Source organism: Taudactylus pleione, unplaced genomic scaffold, assembly GCF_031769625.1.
Source record: "Taudactylus pleione unplaced genomic scaffold, aTauple2 ptg000116l, whole genome shotgun sequence".
Taxonomy (NCBI): Eukaryota; Metazoa; Chordata; class Amphibia; order Anura; family Myobatrachidae; genus Taudactylus; species Taudactylus pleione.
In genome coordinates, this window is record NW_028284518.1 from 9,832,709 (window position 1) to 9,846,823 (window position 14,115).

The 14,115-nt window shown below is 42.5% G+C and overlaps 1 protein-coding gene across 1 annotated transcript in view; it reads left to right on the forward strand.

The window, feature by feature from the left end:
• Positions 1 to 2,523: 2,523 nt before the first annotated feature.
• SLC35B3 (solute carrier family 35 member B3) overlaps positions 2,524 to 14,115 on the forward strand; it is a 62,718-nt gene continuing 51,126 nt past the window's right edge. Inside the window, exon 1 of the mRNA XM_088471670.1 lies at positions 2,524 to 2,542. The gene's annotated coding sequence lies outside the window, so the exon portion shown is untranslated. The remainder of the gene's footprint in view (positions 2,543 to 14,115) is intronic.

Below are 14,115 nucleotides of genomic sequence, written 5' to 3' on the forward strand. Positions count from 1 at the left end.
TTCTGAGTCTGGAGTCTCTATTTATTGTATCACTGCATACGCAAATTAGCGTCATCCTTAGAGGTTTATAGGAAGGATTTTAGAAGGTACAGGCAGGGGTATATAGAGGTTCATTTTAATATCGTCAGGTATGATTGCAGTAAATACACAGGCGGATAGTGACACTGGTGCCCTATACACTAACGGTGGTGATACGGTGTACTTGCTGTTTGGAATTGCGGCGTTGTATGGCTCTGTGAGTATCATTGGTCCGACAATCCCCATGAAAGGCCAGGGTGCTGGAAGTAGGCAGCACGGGACACCACTTCTTCCAGCAGAAAGTAGGTAGGTAAGAGAAATATGCAGCGCTGATAATAGATGCAATTTATTAAATATTAAATTAAGAACAATAATACATACATAAAATTGAAATAAAATTGAAATAAAATAATTTGGATCCACTATGATAATAAATAGAGGCCCATAATACGACCTCACAATGCATGCATGATAATATTCTATAGGCACTGGTTACTGCAGTTTTGAAAAAAAGGACACTGAAAAAAAGTCTTGCAGAAGGAACTTGGAATAGAATTGTAAATCCAACAGTGGGAGAATGGTTTACCAGCTTGTATTAGATGAAACGAGGGTCCCAAGAAATTAGCAATGGTATAACACCGGCGAACATCCACCGCAAGGAAAATTCTCTGGAAAGTAGATGCAGGAACCAAGACAACGTCCCAAGTCCAATATAGTACTTCAGTACAATTCCTGAGAAGTGTCCAATCGGTGAGTGCCTGATATAGGAAGAACCACCAACGCGTTTCACTACCACCAGGTAGCTTTTTCAAGCAAAATAATAATGGTGTAACTATTTGTAATAAACACAGTGAAATAAAAAAGAAGAGAACCCTGCCGTGCATATATATTTCTTTATTTACAATATTAATAGATATTCATGCTCTATAATGTAAGAACGAATTCTTGCAAAGCTCTGTAATTATTATTCAGAGAAAGTAATAATTGGAAAAGCGATGTGTGGTTCAGTTAGTAAATAAACCAACACACCTTCTTTATAACATGTGACAAAAAATAATGAGATAGATACATTAAGGTTGGTATATTAATGAGTTAATTTCTTATGCATGGGATGTACTTATATAGCTAATATCATTATTGCATAGTACATAGAGGCATAATTATTAAATACTGATCACCTTGCAAAAATCCCATCAGCCTATCCAATAAAAGAATATATTTTATTATCTATGGTGTTTGTGTCTTTATTCAATCTGATTAAATAAAGACACAAACACCATAGATAATAAGAGATATTCTTTTATTAATTAACTAAAAATACTTATATACGGTGGAAAACTGTTATCATTAATCATTTAAGGATAGGCTGATGGGATTTTTGCAAGGTGATCAGTAGTTAATAATTATGCCTCTATGTACTATGCAATAATGATATTAGCTACATAAGTACATCCCATGCATAAGAAATTAACTCATTAATATACCAACCTTAATGTATCTATCTCATTATTTTTTGTCACATGTTATAAAGAAGGTGTGTTGGTTTATTTACTAACTGAACCACACATCGCTTATCCAATTATTACTTTCTCTGAATAATTACAGAGCTTTGCAAGAATTAGTTCTTACATTATAGAGCATGAATATCTATTAATATTATAAATAAATATATATACATGGCAGGGTTCTCTTCTTTTTTATTTCACTGTGTTTATTACAAATAGTTACACCATTATTATTTTGTTTTATATATGTTTTAATCATTATTTCACTGGAATAGGTTCCTATGGGAACTTTTTAGTGTATACCTAATAAAGAATTATATTTTTTATAGATATTTTCGGTCTGTTTAGACCACACAGCTGATTACTGGGATTGGCTCCCGGCTCTGCTCTGCCTTTAAGAGCAGAGTAGGAGCCCGGTAACTGGGGGAGACTCTGGATAACGCCACCTCCAGGTGGCGTTATTATCACAGGGCTTTCCCCGATATTTTTTTACAATTTATTTTTAGTAACTTTGGCCAGATCACATTTCCCATTACAATTATGGGAAATGCGATCTGATTACTAAAAATAAGTGATACTTAGGGGTTGGAGTAGAATTTTACGAATTCTACTCCAGTTGCCCTGTAATAACTATAGGTGATACTAAAATATTTATTTTAGTAAAAATAATGTTAATAAATAGAGCCCTAGATCACTAAAAACAAACTCAAAGTTCCAAACTTATCCACACTGCCACTTACAATTACCTGCACACAAGAAGTAGTAGACTAGCTGTCAACTTATCTTAGTGTACGTATTTTAAACAATTCCTTGTGACCTGTTCTGTGCAGTTTGCAATGTGTAACAGAGGATCAGAGAACAAGGAAGTGAGAAAGTCAGTCAGCCTACGTAGCTCAGCTTTTGTCTTCTATTTCTATTAAGGAAATGTTTACAGCCTATAAATAAAGATTGTCTGCTGGAGAGGACGAATATACAAGTAACCAGAACATGGATGAGCCACATATCACCAAACAAGAAAGGTACTACTTTATACTTAATACTGTATTAGCTCTCAACATATGGGATTATAGGTATGCCCTTTCAACACACTGCTGCCCTTACTTTACATGAAACAATACAGAATCAGTATTTCTTCTTGCAAGAAGTTACATTTACATTACATTTTTGGGGGAATTAATGTTTCTACAATTAATATTAATATGATCGCCTGGGTGCACCACCAAGCTCTAGCTCAGTCTCCCTCACCTCAGTCTACTGTGTGAGAATCAGCAAGCAGGTGTTTCCACACATGCTTATGAACAATAAAGTGCATTTGCAGATATAAAATGCTTGGGACCAGGGGTATTTTGGATATGGGAATATTCCGTATTTTGGAATATTTGCATACCATAATTAATTATCTTGGGAAAGGGATTTTTATATACACCCAGCTTGCAGGCAATTTTTACAGATGAGCGGGTTTGGATCTCAGAGATCCGAACCCACCCGAATTTTGAGATCCGGGGCGATAACCGGACGTGTGTTCGGTTCCCCTACCGGCCCCGGATCTCAAACCGAGGCAAAACCATAGAGATGAAATCTTGCGGCTCGCGAGTTTTCATCTCTATGTATATAAGCAACCACGCGGCGACCGCCATTTCACTCCAGCTGTGGAGACTGAACAGGGAGAGTGGGTAGTGTAGGGCTGGGAGAGGTAGTACTACTTACCTGTGCTGGTGCTGTGCTGTCTGCTGTGTCCTGGGCTGGTGCACTGCTGATCCATCTGGTGCTGTCACTGCTTGGCTGTCTGCTGTGTCCATCTGGGCTGGTGCTGATCCATCCTGGCTGGTGCTTTGCTATCTGCTGCGTCCATCTGGGCTGGTGCTGATCCATCTGGGCTGGTGCTGTGCTGTCTGCTGAGTCCATCTGGGCCTAAGTTCTGGACCCAAAAAAAAAAAATTGTCTTCTTCTTTTTTTTTCTGTGTGTGCGTGTTAGGCTTAGCCGCACAAGATACAGAAATGCAATCTAGTGCTGCCCGACTCCACTCGTCATCAATCTGTGCTCTGGGCCCTACTTCTGGACCCGATAAAAACAAAAAAAAGTGTCTTTTGTATATTTTTTTTCGGTGCGCGCACAACTGCACGTGTGTGAATTTTGTAACCGCACCTTGGCTATTGGTGCTTGTGACACTGCTTCAAGACCGCAGAAAATATCGATGGCTGTCACATGACAGGAGAGCAAGGCCAAGAACCACATGTTGTAGCTGCCGCCAGCAGTCATCATGATAATGCAAGACCGTCAACTTCCTTGTCCTCTATGAAGGCCCATGCCTCAGGGCTTAAGTCACGCCATGGATATGGTAAAGCTACTTTTACCGTAGTAAAGAAAAAAAATAAATTGAAAGGCAATATGCCATTCACTACACGAAGTGGCAAGGAAAGCATAAGGCCTTGGCCTTTATTTATGTTGACTGCTGGTTCCGATAGCCCTTCTGCTTGTAGTAGTAGTGGTGGTGGTACCATTAAAAAAAATTCAAGTTGTTAAGAAGAGTAAGACAGCTCCGGAAAAACCAACTGTGTGCCCTGAGAAATCGAAATCACAAATCCCCGAGAAGAGTGCAAGTGTGTCCGCAGTTGCCATGTGTGAGCCTGACTTAAATACTAGTGTACTGGAGGATACTCCAAGTTACAACATTTGTGTGCCCTCTGTAAATGTGGGGAAGGGCAGTCAACATCTTGCAGACAAAGTCAGTGAGGATGCTTCTGTGGAATTTCACATGGAGGATATTTTGGTAGTTGAAGGCGCTAAGGATAATGAGGATGTTGGTGATGAGGATGTTGATGCCGAGGATGTCCTTTATGTAAGTAAGGCAACAGCTGTTGCCCACGGATTGAAAAAGCCAAAACCCATTGTTGTCATGCAGGGGCAAAAGACAAAAAAAAACACTTTTCACGTGTGGAATTATTTCCACCCCAATCCGCACAACAGTTGTCAAGCCATATGTGACCATTGCCAAGCAAAAGCGAGTAGAGGGAGGGACCTAAACCACCTAGGAACCTCCTCCTTGTTACGTCACTTGGAGCGCATTCATCAAATATCAAAGTGTATGTCGCCAAGTTCCAAAACTCAAAATGTAACAAGTCCAGTGTCACCTACCTGCTCCCTCTCTGTGGGATCCAAGCGCCTTCAATCTCCACCACCAACACCTGCATCATCAACATCCTCATTCATTATCGCGAGTAGTCCTTCTGCAACCAATGTTGTTATTCAAAGCATGATTGACTCCTCTCCTATCTGTGATTCCTCAGAAGGATCCTTGATGACTACGCCTGTTGCTGCTGCTGTTGCCTTGAGTGGATCTTCATCCCAGAAGGGGACCAGGAGGAAAACTACTTGTAGTGTATCCTCCAAAAAACAATTAACTGTCAAGCAATAATTTGCAAGGGCAAACAAGTATGACAGCAATCACCCAGCTGCACAGCGGACTACTGATGCCATAACAGCTATGCATCCAGTATCCGCCATTACTGCAGTGGGTTTTCAACGGTTAATTGAGGTCCTGTGTCCTTGCTACCAGATCCCTTCTAGATTCCACTTAGCTAGAACAGCAACTCCAAGTCTGTACAAGGACATTAAAAAAAACCTTATTAAATGTCATTGTACCCACTGTCCACTTGACCACTGATATGTGGACAAGTGGGACAGGGCAAACTAAGGATTACATGACTGACAGCCCACTGGGTAGGTGTATTGCCTACAACAGCAACATCTACCAAAAGACAGCTGATACAGAGGCAGGCTACTCTTTGTATAACTGGTTTCACTAAGAGGCATAACGCTGAGAACCTCTTAGAAAAACTCAGGGAAATCATTTCTAAATGGCTCACCCCACTTGGACTCTCCTCGGAATTTGTGATTTCAGACAATGCCACCAATATTGTGAGAGCATTACATGTCGGCGAATTCCAACACGTCCCATGTTTTGTTCACACAATTAATTTGGTGGTGCAACATTTTTTTAAAAATGACAGGGGCATGCAGGAGATGCTCTCGGTGGCCCGCAAAATATCCGGACATTTTAGACATCTGGTAAACGCTTGTCGAAGATTGCATGACTAGCAGGTACTGTTAAATTTGCCCTGCCATCAGCTGAAGGTTCTCAAACCCTTTGAACTTGCCACATGTGAAGTTAGTTCAGACACTGCCAGCTTGAGTCAGGTCATTCCCCTCATCAGACTTTTGCAGAAACAGCTGTAGAAACTGAAGGAGGAACTGAAACGGAGTGATTGTGCAAGGTATGTCAGACTGGTGGATCAAGCCCTTGATTCACTTCACCAGGATCCAAGAGTCATCAATCTATTGAAATCTGAAAAAAATATTTTGGTGACCATTCTGGATCCTAAGTTTAAGTCCTACCTTGTCTGTTTTTTTCCAACAGAACCGAAATCTAAAACTATGCAAAGAGCTGTTGGTAAAAAATTGTCAGCTGCAGCCGCACATGAAACGCCATCATCTCCTCCTTTAGTTTCTGCAGCTGCCAGGAAAAAACTACATATTCCTTACAGAATGCCTGCTGGTCATGCAGATCGTTCACCAAAAAATGACATCTGGTTGGGCCTGAGAGAACTGCCTACTAGTAACATGTCTTCTATCATGACTATGTGTGATATGGTCTCCATTCACAGAATGGTGGAGGACTATTTCAGAGATAACATCCTAATAGGCATGTCAGACAGTCCCTTTCAGTACTGGCAGGAAAAATAGGCAATTTGGAGTCCCATACACAAACTGGCTTTGCATTACTTAAGTTGCCCACCCTCAAGTGTGTACTCCGAAAGAGTTTTCAGTGCAGCTGGCAACCTTGTCAGTGATCGGCGTAGGAGGTTACTTCCTCAAGATGTGGAAAAGATGATGTTCATTAAAATGAATTACAAATTCCACGAGGAAGACCTCTACCAACAATTTCATCACAAAATGACAGAGGCGCCTATGGTGGATTCCAGTGGGGACGAATTAATATTGTGTGAAGGAGAGGATGTACACACTGATGGGGATGACGAGGATGAGGACAACTTGTAATGTAAAGCCAGTTTATGTATGGGATCTGCTTGTTTTATGGGGGGGGCAAAACAAAACAATCATTTCAGCCACAATTGGCAATCCTTGTCACTGAAATTATTGGTTTGTTAAACTGTCCTGTTTCATATATAACATAGGGGTGGGTGGGAGGGCCCAAGGACTATTCCATCTTGCACCTTTTTCCTTTCCATTATGTGCTGGTTGGGGCATTATTAACTATCAATTCTTCAATCCTCAAGGGTATCCAAACCATTAGCTTTGCACAGTCCTCAACTCTATTAATAATTATATCAATCAGTTTTGAGCCAGAAATCTGGATGCAACCATTTGGCCCTTTAAATAGATGAAAAAAATCAATATTGTGAGCTGTGAGGTGGTCAAAATTGACTGGAAACGAGTGGAAATAAATGTTATTGAGGTTATTAATTCTGCAGGAACAAAAAAAGGCCCATTTTATGTGATTTTAGCTGTTTTTTTTATTATGTTATGAAAAAATCAAGATCCAAAACCAAAACCCGATAACAAAACACAGAGGTGAGGTTTTGGCAAAACCAATCCAGATCCCAAACCAGAGGAGATCCAGATCCAAAACCAAAACACAGGGGTCAGCACACATCCCTAGTAATTTTATACAATATTTTCAATATTTTTGTGGCTCAAACAAAGTTTGTGTACATACATGAAATTCATTTATGTTTCATATACACCTTATACACACAGCCTGCAGGTCATTTTATACAGTATTTTTAATAATTTTGCGGCTCAAGTTTGTGTACATACATGATATTCATTTATGTTTCATATACACCTTATACACAAAACCTCAAGGTAATTTTATGCAATATTATTAATAATTTGGTGCCTTAAACAAAGTTTATATACATTAAACCATCAGACAGCAAAGGTGTCACTATCTCGGTCATGCAAAAAAAAATTCCGTATTTCGGAATATTTGGATATGGGAGACTTAACCTGAACTGTAATTTCCAACAGTACCCATGTAGATGGGACAGTTCCAATTAGAGGAGATTGTCCCACGTCCTATCAGGAACAATTGATAGGTATGTCTGGTTTTTGGGAAGTATTATTTGTTGTCCTTTCAATACCATATACATTGAAGGCAGGGCCGGGTCGAAGGCCGATCGACGAGGCCCAAGCCATGACCCACAATCAGCACCACTGCTGCGTAACATCGTGGAAGTCACTCAGTAGTAACATGATGAGCGCTGTCTGGTTATAAGTGTATGCAAATGTAAAAATGTGTATGCGTCAACCCATGTAAAGTAAATTCACTTACATCTTTCCATACCTTACATATGGGTTGACGCGTACACATTTTTACATTTACATACACTTATAACCATACAGTACCCATCCTGTTACTACTATACTATATTTATCTTTGAATTCAGAGCTGCTTCACCACTGCGTAGGATTATTAGTATTTTATACATATGAAGGTCACTCAGCTTAAAGGTAGCAGGCAGGGAATTTGAGAGGGTTTGTGGGTAAAGACAGTAAACAGCCTGAGTGTCCTGTTTCCAACATGTCTCACAGCACAGCCCCATTTCATGCTATGCAGCTCCGGGAGACGCTGGCTCCCCTCCATAAGCTGTGCGACTGTGAGAGGAGCTGCAGGAAGCATCAGTGAAGGTGTGAAGAAACTAGAGTTGAGTCACTGATTGTGAGCATCCCCAGTCATTTTGGGATTCCGGCACCGGTGTTCTCTCGGTGATCGGGACTCTGGCAACCGGCATCCCAATCGTAGGGATATTAACTGCATCCCATTTGAGACAGGTCAGACCTTCCGCAAGGGCTGCATGGCTGGTCGATGTGCGTTGATGTTACCGATATTTACGCTGATATGCGAAGTCAGATGCAGATGAGAAGGCAGCAGTGGACTTCCCTTTGCTCGGGTAAGCTTTGGAACATTAGAGTCCATCTCTGAATCAGACACACTGGGCCTGATTCAGACCCAGTCGCAAGCACTGAGCGCTCTCAACCAGGTCGATGGTGGCTCAGAGCGCATGCGCACGACGGAGCCGGCTCCGCCGTGCGCATGCACGAGACCCGGATAGAGGCGGGCAATCCGTTGCTCCGGGTCTCGTACCAAAGGGGGCGTGCTGTCGATGTTGAGTGACAGCACGCCCCCTTTGGTGGGCGGGCCGGAGGAGTGGCTGCCCAAATGGAGGCATTCCCATGTGAACGCCTCCGTTTGGGGGCGGCCCCACTGACATCACGAGTGATGTCAGTGGGAGAGATTTCGGCTCTGACATCACGAGTGATGTCAGTGGGAGAGATTTCGGCTGTTAGAGCCGAAATCTCTCTGGGGCTTGCGTCAGCGAGACCCTACCAAAAGGGTCTCATCGCAAGCCCAATGGTCGCGATGGTCTTGACCATCGCGACCATCTTCCTGGCCACTCGCTATAGCTGTGGGTGGTCACCCAAAGCTATACGAGCGGCCAGGAGGCCGTTCTAAAAAAAAAAAAGACCGGCCCTGTCAGAGCGTCCGGCTCTGAATCAGGGCCACTGTTCCTTCTAGTGTCACAAAGTTAACAGACATACACATAACCTGTTTTAATGTCTGATTTGATAAAGTCATGCATTGTGTTATTCTTTAGCTGTGTTAATCCTGATGTACCTCATTATAATGGCATTAAATTCTAATTCTCAAACAACAGTAATTTACTTTCACTGGATATAAAATGAACAACGTTGATTATCTAGCAGTATGCAGCACTTATAGACTGTGTATCTACTTAATAGTGCCTTATACCCTAATTTGTTCTTGATTATTGGCATGCATCCAAAGTGCATTTAATAATACCGCCTGAAAAACTGCTTAGTAGCACATGAATGTGTACTTTTAAAGGAATGAATTTAAATGCTTGTGTGTTCAGATTATTCCAAAAGTATATCTATTTTGAAGGGCCACTATGAGGTTCAGAATAAAAAGGACAACATTGTTCTAATGCTGTTTTCAGAATCAAAATCATGACATTAGCATTACTGCCTCACAGCACTGAGGTCTTGGGTTCAATTCCAACCAGGCCCTACTGTGTGGAGTTTGTATATTCTCCCCGTGCTTGCAGGCGTTTTCCTCCACGTACACTGGTTTCCTTCCACAGTCCCAAAAAATACTGGTAGTTTAATTGGCTCCAGATAAAAATTAACCATAGGGTGTATGTGTGCGTGTGTACATGTGGTGGGGACTGATGTGAATGACCACATAGTCACTGTGCAATATACAGCGGGTAAAATAAGTATTGAACACATCAACATTATTCTCAGTAAATATATTTGTAATTGGGCTATTGTAATGAAATCTTCACCAAATGTCAGTAACAACCTATGCAAACCACACATGCAAAGAAATCTAACCATAGCTGTCCATAAATTATATGTAAAAATGTGAAATGAAACAGGGAAAAAGTATAGAACACACAAAAAAAAGGGAGGTGCAAAAAGGCATGGAAAGCCAAGACACCAGCTGAAATCTATCAGTAATTAGAAAGCAATCCTGCCCCTTGTCAGAGCAAATTAATATAAGCTGATTCAAACTGGTTTAGCCCCAACTGATGGCCTATAAAAAGGTGTCTCATTACCAAGGTGTCACACAAGAAACATCTCATGATGGGTAAAAGCAAAGAGCTCTCTCAAGACTTTCGCAACCTTATTGTTGCAAAACATACTGATGGCATTGGTTACAGAAGGATTTCTAAACTTCTGAATGTTCCAGTGAGCACTGTTTGGGCCATAATCCGGAAGTGGAAAGAACATAATTTGACCATAATCCAGCCACGACCAGGTGCTCCTCGCAAGATTTCTGACAGAGTGAAAAGAATGATCAGAAGAGTTGTCCAAGAGCCAAGGACCAGGGCTTCAGAAAGACCTGGAATTAGCAGGTACAATTGTTTTAAAGAAAACAATAAGTAATGCACTCAACCACGATGACCTGTATGCAAGCTTACCATGCAAGACTCCATTGCTAAAGAAAAAGCATGTTGAAGCTCGTTTAAAAGTTTGCTGCACATTTGGACAAGCCTGTGAAATACTGGGAGAATATAGTCTAGTCAGATGAGACCAAAATGTAACTCTTTGGATGCCATAATACACACCATGTTTGGAGGAGAAATGGCCCTGCACATCACCCCAAAAACACCATACCAACAGTGAAGTTTGGAGGTGGGAACATCATGGGGTGGGGCTGTTTTTCAGCATACGGTACTGGCATACTTCATATGATTGGAGGATGAATGGAAAAATGGACCCCGACATTCTTGATAAAAAATCTGCTGCCATCTACCAGGATGCTGAAGATTAAACGAGAGTGGACATTTCAGCAAGACAATGATTCCAAACACACAGCCAAGGACACTCTCAATTGGTTTCAGATAAAGAAAATAAAACTGCTAGAATGGCCCATCCAATCACCTGACTTGAATCCAATTGAAAAATCTATGGTAAGAACTAAAGATCAGAGGGCCTGATTCAGACCCGCTCGCGAACGCTGAGTGCTCGCAAGCGGGTCGATGGTGCCCAAGAGCGCATGCGCACGACGGAGGCGTCTCTGTCGTGCGCATGCGCGAGACCCGAATAACGACGGCCAAGCCGTCGTTATGGGTCTCGCACCAAAGGGGGCGTGCTGTCGATGGTGATTGACAGCACGCCACCTTTGGTAGGCGTGCCAGGGGCGTGGCTGCCCAGATGGACGCGTTCCCATTGGAACGCCTACCATCTGGGGCCGGCGCCACTGACATCACTAGTGATGTCAGTGGGAGTGCTTCTGGCTCTGATAGATCCAAAAGCACTCCTGGGCTTGCGGCAGCGAGACCCTCCTGCAGGGTCTCGTTGCCAGCCCTATGGTTGCGATGGTCTTGACCATCGCGGCCATCATTTTGGCCGCTCGCTATAGCTGTGGGTGGTCACCCACAGCTATGCGAGCGGCCAGGAGGCCGCTCGAAAAAGGAGCAGGGACGGCCCTGATTCAGAGCGAGCGCTCTGTCAGAGTGTCCGGCTCTGAATCAGGGCCAGAGTTCATAGAAGAGGCCCACTGAACCATCAAGGTTTGAAGACTGTGGAAGAATGGGCCAAATCACACGTGACCAATTAATGAGACTAGTTTTTCCATACAGGAGGCGTCTTGAAGCTGCAAAAAAAGGCTTTTGTACAAAGTATTAAATAAATTTCAGTAAGCATGTTCAATACTTTTTCCCTGTGTCATTTCACATTACTACACATAACTTAATTTATGGAAATCCATGGTTTGATTTCTTTGCATGTGTGGATTGCATGGGTTGTTGCTGACATTTGGTGAAAATTTCATTACAATAGCCCCATTAAATATATATTTACAGAGAAAAATGTTGATGTGTTCAATGCATATTTTACCGGCTGGTATATGTGCTTAACTGTCATTAACTGTTAATAAATAATACACACTATCAGAGATATAGGCTTTGATTCTCAGTCACTCGCAAGTTTGAATGCAGCCGTATCCAAAGAGTTTTAGCAAACTGCGCATTCATCACAGAAAACAAACACATCTTGGTCTTTTCTCTGCGTCCATCAAATAGGTGTTACTGGGTGTCAACTGGGCAACAACTTTTGCATTCGCACATAAGAGAACGTGTACAAATTTTTTTTGCGATTTTTGCAAATTTAATAATACAAAATAAACTAAGAAATCACATGTACATAAGTATTCACACCTTTGCTCAATACTTTGTTGATGCACCATTGGCAGCAATTACAGCCTGAAATCTTTATTAAAATGATGGCACGAGCTTGGCACACCTATCTTTGGGCAGTTTCGCCCATTCCTCTTTGCAGCACCTCTCAAGCTCCATCAGGTTGGATGGGAAGCATCCGATGCACAGCCATTTTCATATCTCTCCAGAGATGTTCAATTGGATTCAAGTCTGGGCTCTAGCTGGGCCACTCAAGGACATTCACAGAGTTGTCCTGAAGCCTCTACTTTGATATCTTGGCTGTGTGCTTAGGGTTGTTGTCCTGCTGAAAGATGAACTGTTGCACCAGTCTGAGGTCAAGAGCGCTCTGGAGCAGGTTTTCATCTCTGTACATTGCTGCATTCATCTTTCCCTCTATCCTGACTAGTCTCCTCCTGCGGCTGAAAAACATCCCAAAAGCATGATGCTGCCACCACCATGCTGTACTGTAGGGATGGTATTGGCCTGGTGATGAGCGGTGCCTGGTTTCCTCCAAGCATAATGCCTGGCATTCACGCCAAAGAGTTCAATCTTTGTCTCATCATGGTCTGAGAGTCCTTCGGGTGCATTTTGGCAAACTCCAGGCAGGCTGACATGAGCTTTTTACTAAGGAGTGGCTTCTGTCTGGCCACTCTACCATACAGGCCTGATTGGTGGATTGCTGCAGAGATGGTTGTCCTTCTGAAAGGTTCTCCTCTCTCCACAGAGGAATGCTGTAGCTCTGACAGAGTGACTATCAGGTTCTTGGTCACCTCCCTGACCAGGGCCCTTCTCCCCCGATCGCTCAGTTTAGACGGCCGGACAACTCTAGGAAGAGTCCTGGTGGTTCTGAACTTCTTCCATTTACGGATGATGGAGGCCACTGTGCTCATTGGGACCTACAAAGCAGCAGATATTTTTCTGTACCGTTCCCCAGATTTGTGCCTCGAGACAAGCCTGTCTCGGAGGTCTACAGACAATTCCTTGGACTTCATGCTTGGTTTGTGTTCTGACATGCACTGTCAAGTGTGGGACCTTATATAGACCAGTTATCGCGGTGAGACAAAAAAATTGTGGGTCCCTGGTACCCCTCACTTTACTAAACTGGGGTCCTACCTGACCTTTTCTGGGTCCCATCGGAATGAAAGTTTTATGAAAATCTAACAGAAAAAAAATAATGAATGCTAAACAGTTATGTAAAACATTATTTAGTTTTAATATAGTATAGTAAGTACAACATTTTGTTAATCTTTAGTGCACAATGAGACATTTTTCCTTAATAGACTCAGGTACTGGTAATCAACATTAGAGCTGCCAGTGTTAGCCAACTAAAGTTTTAGGGGCCTATTAATCATTGAATATTTGAGGTAAAATCTCCGAAAACACCTGATTCGGAGGATTACCTGAAATATTAAGTTTCCCCCAGTTGTATTAAGGAGGGAATGCAGCAGGTATCTCCGACACCTGCTGTGATCCCTCCATTCCCACTGGCAGCCGCATCTCCCATAGGTTTCTAAGGGGGATGCGATGCTGCCAGATTTAGCAATATCTGGAATGCGATGCATTCCAGATATTGGCCCCAGCTGCTAACGCCATTAATAATATTGATTTCACCACCAGCAGGCTTATCATGCAGGCCCATGATATACAAAGAGCCCATCTATAGGAAGCAGAGGCTGCACATCAATAGGAACAAGTCCTGGGATTCCCCCCACTACTGCCAGCACCATTAACCTCCCCCCTTCTCCACTACTCCCAGCATCACTAACATCCCCCCTACTCCCAGCATCACTAACCCCCCACTACTCCCAGATCACTAACATCC